Source organism: Lissotriton vulgaris, chromosome 4_1, assembly GCF_964263255.1.
Source record: "Lissotriton vulgaris chromosome 4_1, aLisVul1.2, whole genome shotgun sequence".
Classification (NCBI taxonomy): Eukaryota; Metazoa; Chordata; class Amphibia; order Caudata; family Salamandridae; genus Lissotriton; species Lissotriton vulgaris.
In genome coordinates this window covers 1,000,580,499-1,000,593,311 of record NC_141691.1, presented here as the reverse complement: position 1 = coordinate 1,000,593,311, position 12,813 = coordinate 1,000,580,499, and the positions used below count along the sequence as shown (strand labels likewise).

Sequence of the window (12,813 nt, the reverse complement as noted above, 5' to 3'; positions counted from 1 at the left end):
TTCATCTTCTGATTCCCACAGTCTGCGCTCTTGTCATCAGGGTTGATACAGTTTATGAACATAATTGTTACATGAGAGAAGGTTCTCATGAGAACCCTCTGCACTGTACACTTGTTACATAGACAAAGGCTAGTCCGTAATGGCGAAGCAAATATCAAGTTATTCAGATGCAACATTTATAAAGTCTTTAATGGCTCCATTCTTTCTATATAGTTTTAATACATTTATTGTGTTCTAGTGAAATGATCTAATATGGGGTAAGGAACTAATTGAACATGATAGTATAGTCAGCACATTTCTAACGATGACATCGATGGGAGGTAGTCACACAGAATGTTTTACTAGGAGCAAAGATTGATAGGACATCTTTTGGACATAGTCACTGCACAAGCGAAAGTATCGTTATTTGGTGCAAAGTTTTTAAAAACACATATTTATTAATGAAACATTTCTAATAACAGCTTCGACTTCTATATTAACATATTAAGATATAGCTTTGGTGTTTTTATTTGTGAGTTATTTTCTAAAGCACACATTTCATTAACATGTTTAACACGTTCTAAAATGCAATTCTAAAATAGTAAATAAGTAGCTTTTCTAGATCTATGGTCATTTCTCCCACTTTCGTTTCAAGTTCTGTTGCTGTGATGTGGGGTGGTGTAGTTGTCACAAAAATAGGCATGTTTTCAATTGTCTTATTAAGTGTATATGCTTCTGATGTTGGCAGTTAGTGATTTCCAGAGGTAGGTAGCTTGTACTGACAAAGCAGTGTCTCCTATAGCAAAATGTGTCACTGCGCACACGTTGAACTCTTTACTCCACTCTCTCTTCAATTCCGCAGTGCTATAGCACATTTCTTTTCTCCTTCCTGAAAGTAGAAATCCATTTTACCTTGTAATGTGAAAAGGTATTCACCGGCTACTCTAATATAGAACAAAGGTACAAAATGGGCAGTATCAGTGCAAGCCTCACTGTTAGACATGTCAGCCTTAGGGTGGTCTTCCTTTAAAAAAAATTATTTACTTCTTAATTTTCTGGCTAATCCGTTCTTGTTAGCCTTAGGACTCTGTGCACATTATCACTGCTATCCAGGGCTAAAGTGCACATGCTCTCTCCTTTAAACATAGATTGGTTTACACCTAATTGGCACATTTCATTTACTTGTAAGTCCTTAGTACAGTGGGACTATGTGTACTCAGGCCTGTAAATGAAATTCTGCGAGTTGGCCCCCATCGCTGATTTTCCACCCACTCAAGTAGCCTTTTAAATATGTGTCATTTCAGCCTCTGTGTGTGCAGCTTAAACTTCCATTTCGATCTGGAAATATAAACCTTTTGCCAGGCATAAACCATCCTTTTTAATACATAAATGTCACCCTTGGGGTAGTCCCTACACAGCCTAGAGGGTAGGGTGCAGTGTATTTCAAAAGTGGGGGCGGAGCTAGCTCGCGACCGTGATGGTAGCTTGAGCCCGGAGCTCCATAGCGTTATCGCATTATCCGCTGAATATCCTGCAGTATTTCTGTTCCTTAACTCACCCATGGAGTACCTAAAACATTGGAAAGTGCACGGGGCACGGGTGTGAGCGACACTTCTGGATCCGCAATCCGACCCCTGACGCTGGTGATTTTCGGCGAAGCAACTGGACGGCGGTAAGGCCGCCAATCCCGGAGCTGCTGTGAAGACGGCACGCGGGCTGCGTCACATGAGGTGCGGCGTGTGCCCTATTGGACTAGCGCGAGCGGCAGAGGCCGACTACTCGGAGGGCTGGAAGCGAGAGCATCGCTGATCTGCGGTGTCTCGTAGGTCCAACGTTGCTGGCCCGGTATTCCCCGTCAAGCGAACACCATTGAGGGGGCGGAAATGCGAGACGCGAGGCCCTTGCTTCGGGCGGCGCCAGGGCTCCACACGGCGCAATTCGGTTCTGGTCTGTCCTGCGGGGCTATCGTTTTTGAGTCGGCAGGCCCCATCTGAAGATTGCTTGAGGGTGCCCCAGGGTTCCTCTGGTTGCCGAGGGTGAGTCAGCAGCAGATCGAGCTAGAGAAGTGTGGGGGACAGTGAAGACGCCTGTGGAGAGACGCTGCCCCCAGGGACTGCCTACTGCTCAGTGGGCACATAGGCAATATTCCCCCCCCCCGTGACACCTGGTGGAGAGCCCTTACACACTGGGCTTTTGGGTGCGTTGCGGACAGTTACGAGGTGATAGCGACAGGGCCTCAGTGCTATTGAGTGGGGAGAGTAGCAGTCTGCCGAGGATCTATCTGGCTGAGGCTGCGGAGTGAGTTTCCGACTCCATTTCACCACTACAGTTGCCAAACAAGGGGGGCCTTTCTGGAGGCTACTTGCGTCGAGGTGCTCCCTTGGTGACGGCTCTGCTTGCTGACAGTTGAATGCAGTGGGGGCAGACTAAGAGGAGGATAGCGCCAAGAGACCTCACACAGCGTCCTCTCCCCCGCACGCCCGGAAGTGAGTGGGACGAAGGTGTCCAATCCCCCTTCCATTTAGTTGGGGTCTCGATATTTCAGTCAGTATGGGCAGAGGGGACAAGACGCAGACTAAGCTTGCCTTCGAGCAGAAGCGCTCTAAATCCCAGGACGCCGCTACGAGTGAGGACACTAGGACGCTGCCCCGGTGGGCGAAAACTCTGATACGGACATATGCAGCATCCTGAAATCTATGGAAAAATCCCTACAGAGTGGCATCAAGTGGCTGGGCATGAAAATGGACGCCCTTTCATATAGAATGGAGAGAATGGCCGACCGCCTTGACAAACACGCAGAAAGACTGGACATGTCTGAATGGCGCCTCACTGAGTTAGAGGAAGCTCACTCTACCTTAGATGCTAACCACAAGCAACTTGGAAGGTACTTCGAGTCCTGCAGGATAAGACTGAGGATTTGGAGGCACGCTCCCGAAGATGCAATCTGCGAATCACTGGCCTGCCGGAAACAACCCCCACGGGCAATATGGAACAATTTATGGAGAAATTGCTGGTGACACTGCTGGGTCTTCTCTACAATGTTTGTGATCGAGAGGGCGCACAGATCCCTGGGCCCCAGACCCCTAGTGGGGGCTACTCTGCGGTCGATCATAGCGAAGCTACTCTACTATCTGGATTGGGTTGCAGCTCTCCGTGTGGCCAGGGAGAAGAGTCTTGAGATACAAAGGTTCGGAGTTGTCCCTATACCCGGACTTTACCGCTCGGGTTCAAGAGGCACGCAGACACTTTGTCCCGATTAAGAAGCAACTTCGAGACTTGGGGAGTGGACTATGCAGTGTTGTACCCGGCGAAACTCCGAGTTAATAGACAATGGTGATCGCATATCTTCACTGACCCCAAGATTTTACAGCCGGCTATTAAGGGCTGGTCGAAGGAATGGCGGGGAGCCTGGAGAGGCAGCTATTGGAGGAGGCGGCAGCAGGAGGTTCGCTGGATGACCAAGACTGAAGCACTGTACTGATGGTTGTCAGGGAAGTAAGCTGGTAAGGAGGGCAGACTGGGGGCGGAGGTTTGGGGTCTGCGGTATTGCTGGACTGCCTGCACATGGAGCTTAGAGACTGTGGTGCTTGGAAGGTTACTTACCTGTTTTTGAGGGGCCAACAAATTGAGGTGGTGTTTGAACTGCTTAGTGCGAGGAGTGGGCTGGGTCAGAAATGACACAAATTTTGCCTGTGGTGCGGGGGGGGGGTGGCTTGCCTGATTTCCTCTCCTGGGGGGTGGGCAGTGGACTGTCTCAGCTCGGGGTCCGTTGGGACGGCCCCCTCTGGCGGAAAATGTTTCATAGTAAATGCTGCTAACTGATGTTGATGACACTTGTGAGTTCGGGTTGGGAAGAGTTGATGTTACTGAATGTAGGAGTTGGCACGAGGAGCTACCTTCGCCCACGAGTGCTTGGCACTGCTGTTGTTTATCGGGAGGGCCTGGTGGATGGGGGGGTGGAGGGAGAAAGGGGCATTTTTGGGTGTATGTGCGGCCAAGTTGGGGGAGGTCTGCTGTGGGAGATGGGCGGGGTTGGGGGAGAAGTTACTGAAGGGGGTGGTTTTGGGGGTTGGTTTTTGTACATGCCAATGGTACGTCACACAAGAGAGCAATGCAAGTTTGTTTCCTCGAAGTCCTACCAGCGGAGATGATGTCACGTGACGCACATGGCACCCAAGGCGCTTTAGGTTGTATGTGCGCTATGTCTTGGAATGTATGGGGTCTTAATGACCATCGTAAGCTCTGGAAGGTGCTAAGCTATTTAAATAGACAGAACATAGATATTGCACTACTACAGGAGACGCATCTGCACCAGGGTAGCCCCATGCTGCGTTTCAGGGGGCTAGATGGGCACAGTAATTCAGCTGGGTTCACTTCACATGCGAGGGGTGTGTTGACCTGGATCAATTCCAAAACACCATTCAAACTAACACAGCTGCACGCCGACACTGAGGGCCGTTACGTAATATCTAAATGCCTTGGTCGGGGATTGGATGTGCTCATAGTTAATGTGTATGGCCCAAATTATGACTGCCCTGAGTTTTTTGGGGATCTAGCTAAACCTATCAGACCCTATGGGAACGCCCAAGTTCTGTGGGGAGGAGACTTCAATTTGGTCCGCCATCCGGACCTAGACAGATCGGCAGGACCTCCTAGAAACCCGGTGGCGGCTGCGAGAAAGCTTGAGGGGGTGATGATATGTTTGGATTTATGTGATGTGTGGCGAGTGCGCAACAGTGGCAGGGGGGGCTACACTCGCTACTCGGCGTACCATAATATACACACACGGATAGACTATTGGCTAGCCTCTAACTCATTGATAGATCAGGTACGACAATGCGTTTTATTGCTGGGCACTCTTTCTGACCACTTGCCGCTATTGGTGGTACTGGACACTCCTAAGAAGTCCTTGCCGCCATTTACGTGGAGATTTCCTCCTTACTCCCTGTTGGAACCGTTCTTTAGGGAGGAAATGGCTGACGCCATAGAGACCTTTTTTGACACCGATATTGGGTCTGTGGACAGCTTCCAGACAGTCTGGGAAACATTTAAAGTCTACATTTGAAGGGTAGCGATGGCTAAGCACTCTGGTGTGCTCAAAGCCATACGGAAGAGGTTAGCCGATTTAGAAACCAAGCTGAAGGATCTGGAGCGACGGCAGCTCGCTGGGGGGGGCGAGTCACTGGACTCTGAGATCAATATGCTGCTTGTGGAATATCATCTTGCAGCAGATAGTGAGGTAAAGCATATGGGCAAGTACGCTACAGCTAGGTCCTAATGGTAAGGAGATAGGCCAGGTTCTGTGTTAGCGAACGGGAAACTACTGACTGAAGAGGTGGAAATTGCTGACTGCTTTAAACAATATTACTCCGAACTATACCGGTCTCAGTCGGAAGGTGTAGTCGAGCAAATCGCTAATTACCTGGAACATATTCGGTGTCACCGTACTCTCTGATATGCACAGGGTACTCCTAATGCATCCCATTAACAAAGACGAGATTTCCGAGGTGTTGGGAGGCATGAAAGCTGGCTACGCTCCGGGGACCGACGGTCTAACAGTTGCCTTCTACAAAACTTTTATAGACCTGCTACTCCCCCCATCTTGCCACCCTATTTGAAGATCTGTGCGTCATGGGCACCCTCCCGTATTGCATGATGGAAGCCCTGTTGGTTGCCATCCCTAAGCCGGGGAAGCCCTCAGAAGAGTGCGGTTCATACCGCCCGCTCTCCCTACTAAATGTGGATACTAAGATATTTGCAAAAATATTGGCTAACAGACTAGCTCTCATGTCTTAACACCCTAGTCGCCCCAGAGCAAATGGGATTTATACCAAACAGAAATCTCACATACAATATACGTATGGTGTTTGGTACCATGCAGCATATTAAGCAGGACAGGAAGGCGGTTGCTGTTTTCCTAGATATGTAAAAAAGCATTTGACTCGGTTGAATGGGCGTTTATGAGGCAGGTCCTGACGAGAATGGGATTGGGGGCGGTCTTCTTACAGTTGATTGGGGCCCTATACTATAAACCTACGGCACGAGTTCGACTAGGAGACCTGGTTTCGGACTCCTTTCCGATAACTAGAGGGACCAGGCAGGGGTGCCCACTATCGCCGCTGCTCTATGCACTGGTTGCAGAGCCCTTGGCATGTGCACTGCGGGAGTATCATGGAAATGAGGGCATTGGCTTTCCGACGTACAAGATCGTGGTGTCAACCTATGCGGATGATACGCTGCTGTATGTCTGGGATCCTGAAAATAACTTATCTTCTATCATCAGGGAGGTAGTCCATTTTGGCGCCCTGTCGGGGCTGAAAGTTAATTGGGCTAAGTCACTGGTGTTTCCACTTACCCTGGTCACGACGGAATTTGATATGGAATACCCTCTACAATGGACCACGGAGTCAATAAGATACTTAGGAATCAGGATACACACAAGATAGTGCTTAGGGAAAATTATAGCACGACCATAGAAAAACTGGAAGATGATGTGGAACTCTGGTCCGTCTGCCATTGTTACTAATGGTGAGGATCTCGATTATGAAGATGGTAGTCCTACCCAGGCTGCTGTTCCTCTTCACACACCTACCCATGGTATTGCTGCACGTCTTCTTTCACAGACTCTGGCAATTAATGATTAAACTAGCTTGGGCCGGCAAACAGGCGAGGGTACAGTGGAACGTCCTTACACTGCCTTATCACATGGGTGGTCTCGGGCCCTGGACCTCGAACTCTATTATAGGGCCGCACAACGAGCTCAGCTTCACGACTGGATCCATGGTGAGGTGGATATTCCGTTCTTACGTATGGAAAGACTATTTGTGGAAGCGATCCCTTTACCTTCTTTGATATCTGAGCCAGTAGACCGCAGAACGGGGATTTTGGATTCTATAAGTTCCACTAGACACTCATGGCACAGTCTATTACAGAACCAGTCTGGAGCATTATTGTATTCCCCTGCTCTGCCGCTTGAGTGGATGAGTTGGCTGGGTCCTTGTACTGAAAGGGGTGTGGTTCAGGCGCTGCATGCAATGAAAATGGAAGTGTCCGGGGATCTCTTCCTTAATGGAACGGTGAAGACCTTGGAGCAGATTGAGGGGGAAACAGGTGGAAGCTCGCAGTTAAGTAAATTTCAGTTCCACAGAGTGCGTAGGGCTCTACGAGACTTACTTGGTGAGGACATGGCGGAACCCCCTGAAGTACTGGAGCTATCGCATGTCATTAAGACTAAGTCACCCCGTAAGATGGTCACGACCATATACAAACTTGCTATTTCGCATAGGGAGCATAAATACACGGCTGCCAGGCTTGCATGGCAGCGGGATTTGCAGGTTCAGCTGGATCACTCTATGTGGCCGTACCAGAAAAATATTGCTGCATGGTAGGCATAGGCTGGTGCATTTCAAGTTCCTTAATAGAACCTACTACACCCCAGAGAGACTGAACAGATATGACCTTATCGAAGAGGCTCCTTTCGAAAGGAGCCAAACCCCAACTGCGGATTTTCTGCACTTGGCCTGGCAGTGCCCAGGAATATACTCTTATTGGGAGGACATATTTGGAGAGTTGGGGCGAGTGGTGGAAACTGAACTCAGGCCTGATCCAGCGATGTTGCTACTCAGATATACCATGACACACACACAGACATGGGGCTGCTTATGGCCAAGAGAAGGGTTGCAATGTGTTGGATGAGGGACCTTGTCCCGACACTGCGGCGTTGGGCTCGCAACATGATGTGTTGTTCCACGCAGTCTGAAATTTATAGTGAGCTGCTCCCCCCCTAGGAGTCGCCTGAACAATTTCTGGGGATTTTACACTACATAAATGCTTAACAAGCAAGGAGCGCAGGAGAATGAAGAAGCTGGAGCAGCAAGTGAGGATGTGGCAGGCGAGACACCTAGTGGTGTATAGAGTGTGCCATGTCTGTGCCTTTGAAGCGATTCATTGTGTGCAGCTGGGGTCTGTGCTGTTGTGGTGAGACTTTGGGAGAAGGCAAGATGAGTGGAAGTAACGTTAGGGTGGACTGGTGCTGGGGAGGGAGGGTGCGGCTGCATATGGTTGTGCTTTGGGGCCTGGAAGATACGTGGGTCGTTCTTCTGTGCAGAGCTTCTGAGGGTCATCTAGTCCTTTGCTTGTTGCAATGTATCTGGTGCCTACATGATATCCCCGCCTGCATGGATTGGGTTGTTGGCATGATGGCTGTGTAAGACATTCAAACAGTGCAAGTTGTGGCCTGAAAGACCAATATGTGTGTCAATCTACCATGGCATGTTGTTGCTTATTGTCTCAATAAAAACTTAAAAAAATAAAACTAAAAAAAAAGTTGGGCATGTACTTTTAGCTTTTACATGTCCTGGTATTGAAAAACTCTTCTTTTTGTTTTTCAATGCTGCAAGGCTTACATCTTCCGTAGGAGAACATTGGGTTAACTTGTGCATTTAATAAGTGATAACTTTCAATTGGGAGCAGGTGGAATGTCAAGTTTGGTATTTAAAGAATTGTAATTTAAAATCCTCTTTAATTTTAAATCACGATTTTGAAAATGCCACTTTTAGAAATGTTCCCAAAAAGTGATAGATGGAATGCTTGACTTAATCTCAGCCACTTGTAATTAGTGGGGCTGCATCCCAGTCCATCGTTATTTTGCCCACAAAACCAACTCAGTTTGCAGCCAGCTATATGCAAATCATTCTGCACCATCCTCCATTGGGAACAGTCTAGCCTGAACTGCCAAGTCAGGTCCTCCTTGAACCGAATCACAAGCAACCCAGGCTCGTTTCACCCTAGTATGGGCTCTCCAGCTGCTGTGTGCCGACACTGGTGCTCTTTCAGGCGGGGTTATTTGCTTTCAGCTCACTGCACCATGCTTAGCTGCAATCGCCAGAAGGGCAACACAGGAAGAATAAATGGTTCACTCTACCTGACAGTTATATAACCGTTTGATAACCATGCTACCTCTCATTTGTACAGCACACAATAAAAAGTGAACCTTTTAGACCATAACAAATATTTATTACTATCAAACCGATTTTATCAACCTAAATAATAGTGAGTTAAAACATGCAAGGATTCAAAATTGTGCCTTGTAGGATGCATGTTTGATTCAATTGACGCCATTTACGGCAATGGGACTGGAAGCTTTCTCTCTTTAGAAAGGATTAAGTGCCTCCATAGTTTGTCTTGGTGAACTGATCTTGAGGACTGAACCCGATATAAGATTTTATTAGAAGTTTGAGGCGAATTCTCTAGTGAAGTTCGGAGTGGCCCAATTGTAAAACCAATGCTCTATTGCAGGATAAAGGAACATTTTGAAATTATATAAAGCTACAAAGGACCCAGATAAAATAACCCAAATAATATCATAAATGAAATGTTCTTAGACATGCCATAGCTTTGTGATATTTGGAACCTGATCTCAAAACAAATATAAATCTGTGAAGACTTTTAAATCCTGTGTGTACAGTGTTGTCCTCTTAAAATGGTGAATGTTTTCTACACCCTGGAAAGGAAGAATGTATTTGTTACCCATTGAATTCAAGAAGTAAAATAAAGATTACATGGAAATTCACAATCCATTTTATTATTTTTGCGATCTGACTGAAGAAGGTGGCGTAGACCAGTTAACCCACCAAAATGGAGCGTCAATAGATATTTGTGTTGAAAATTTGATTTAAACATTTGATATATGTATGTTGTCGATACATTTTTATTGTATGAGGCTTTGTGTGCATAAAGGATATAGATCATTTTTGTTTTTAACGATATGCAAATAATGTAAAAGAATTAAAAAAAATATAGTGGATGTTTAAAAAAGTAAGAATATATTATTTTAAACAACAAACATAAAGCATCATGTTTAAGCATGCTGTGCTTGTGAGCGTGTATTAAGAGGTACCTGCGATGGGCATGTATAAAATACTCTTTTCAATTGTAGAGTGGGAGGGCAATTATGTTGAATGTGGCTTATAAACTCCATCCGTTACTCTAGTTGAGGGTTTACTCTCCTTTTGTGAGGTGCATGTCTAAGATGACAACATAAAGTTATCTACAGCCATTACTCAATTTAGGAAAGATTAAAACAAATTAGTTTGAAGTAAATGTATATTATTTTCCTTCCATAGAAGCCACAACCATGGCCTCCATTTTACTGAGGAATGCAGTTGTGGCAGTCAGAAGTCCATTGTCGTTCTTGAGGCGGTTTGTTGAAGTTCCTCCCTCATTCGCTCACTTATCTGCTATTCCACTGAAGGCAAACCAGTCAACTGCTACGTGCTTGCGGCTACCCCGCCCAAGTCACCCGTTTCTTTCCAATACCCTGCTTCCTTTGATATATCCAGCTGCAGGGATGAAGGTCAAGTCTGCTATAAAGAAGCGCTGCAAAGATTGTTTCATTGTTCGAAGAGGTGGAAAATTGCATGTGATCTGTAAAACCCATCCAAGACATAAGCAGCGTCAGTTATAATTTTGACTTTCAATTTTCTTTGCACATTTAAAATAATATTTCCATGAAGCAAAATGTAATCAGTAGATATTGAGCTATTCCTAAAAGAAGAAATAAACGTTGTTAATAAAAACATTTGATCTGGGTACGTCATTGTGTGAACCCAAACTTAGTTATTTCACTTAATCAACTTTCTCTATAATTTTCTTAGGTTTTGTCTATTAGGAAAAAAAGAACGTTAAAAAATTGTTTTTTACAGACATAAATGTGGCATTGCGATCCTAATGTTCCGTGCTGCATTGCACATTGTTTTAGATACTTTTTCATTTCTAGTCTCTACATCTTCTGCACAAATGTCAAAGAGAAACCTTTCAACAATAACAATCGAAATGGGGTACATGTTTTCTTTCTTCAACCTGGGTGTTCAATTCTGCAGGCTTTTCCAAAAAAGTCGCAGATGGCAGGTACTCCCTCTGAAGGTGTGATCGTATGGACAACTAGATTGTTGAAACTCTTCTCCCCTCTCACTTCACATCAAGGATCAACTAAAGCAAATGGCAGTCACTATTCTGTTTGATCTTGTCGATACTCTATGCTTAATCATGCACCTTTGTTTCATGAACATCATCTTTAGTTGTTGTTTATCATTGAATTTAATTTTGTCCAGATCTGCAAGAAACTTAGTCTGTATGTGCAGGTTGGGTGTATTTCCCTTTCTTCACTCTCTAGTTAATATTGACTTTTCAACTTCTGCCCCTCTCTAAGAGAGCCCTTGTGTCACTCCTTGGGCTTTATAACATTTCCTTGTTGGACGAAACAGGTTGGCTACTGTTCGCTGATGTGGTTTTTAGAAGAGAAAACCAGATGAATAAAGATTTATTGAAAAGAAGAAACTATTCATATGCATCTATTCTGACTCAGTGGCATTTGACATGAATCTTGTTCTACTATATAGAAGCTTGGAGGGTGATCAAGGGCTAATCCCCGAAATTCGTTGTTTTTCCCTTGCTGAATAAATATTTCTGCAGCACCTGAGGTGTCCGAGTGGTTCCTGTGTTGAAGGGAGCCTGGGAGTGAATTTTCGTAAAGCGCCGGCTTTAGGAACTCGGACCGCCCAAGACAGCCTTGGTCACTTTACCGGTATTTGTGGAGTGAATATATATATATATATATATATATATATATATATATATATATATATATATATATATATATATATATATATATATATATATATATATATATATATATATTCACAGAAAAAACCATAGGTTATAGTCCATATATAGTTAGGAATTTGCATTTACAAAACCTTGAAAATTCAATGAAAAAACCATAGGTTATAGTCCATATATAGTTAGGAATTTGCATTTACAAAACCTTATTTTACTCGCATAAAACCATTGAAATTCCATATATAGTTAGATGCGCTAACTATATATCGCGCACCCGCAATCCACTGCTGATGATGTCACATATTACATCATTCATGACATGGTTAGTGACATCACTGATGACATCACTGATAACAACATCCAGTGACTGTATGTTTCTGTAAAGTTAAAATATGTTTTACATATTGAAGAATGAGTGGATATAGAAGTGTCTGGATGAAGGATTTACTAGGTGCATGACTGACTGACTGAGTGAGTGATTAAATGTGTCTCACTGAGTGCATGGGTTAGTGACTAAACTATTTTAATTTGTGCATCATTATATCTGTTGTTCTACAAACTGCTGCATATGTTGATCAGTAGCTATATGAGTAACTGTATGGGTTATTGATTGGTTGTCCAAGTATTTGTATGGGAAACTGAGTGTGTGTGTATGGGTGGCTGGGAGGTGTGTGACTCTGTACATAGATGTGTGAGTAGTTGATTCACTATATGTATAGATTCAAAAGTGCATGTGGAAACAGCTGTATGGGCGGTTGACTGTGCATGAGTGTATTAGTGAGTGAATGGATATCTCAGTGCTACATGTCAAATTAAGTACATATGTAAAACACAGTACATGTGAGAGGTGACATATATAAATAACTGTGCATAAGAGCCAGTGAATGTGTGAGTGGCTGTATGGATCATTGTGAACATGTATCAGAGATTGTATAAGAGAGTAAAGTAAATATGTGTTAGTATATGTTTGAATAAGTAAGGTGTGTATAACTGTATAGTTGAGAAAATGGAGGTGTGATTGATTTTTGGCATAACTGACTAGGTGTGTGAGTAACTCCATGGATGAGTGACAGTCTGTGACTGTCTGTTTACACTGATTGTATCTAAGGTTATATTAGAGTCTGAAGAGGTTCATGGTATTATCACATGAATGATATCATCAGTGATGTGATCAGTCATGTCAAATGACATGTTATCAGTGATTTTATCAGTGAT

General features: G+C 44.6%; 1 long non-coding RNA gene across 1 annotated transcript in view; it reads left to right on the top strand.

Moving 5' to 3' along the window:
- The window catches only part of LOC147722804 (uncharacterized), a 35,824-nt gene extending 25,248 nt beyond the window's left edge, over positions 1-10,576 (top strand). The window contains exon 2 of the long non-coding RNA XR_015309890.1: positions 10,104-10,576. This is a non-coding gene — a long non-coding RNA (uncharacterized LOC147722804). The remainder of the gene's footprint in view (positions 1-10,103) is intronic.
- The last annotated feature ends 2,237 nt before the right edge of the window (positions 10,577-12,813 follow it).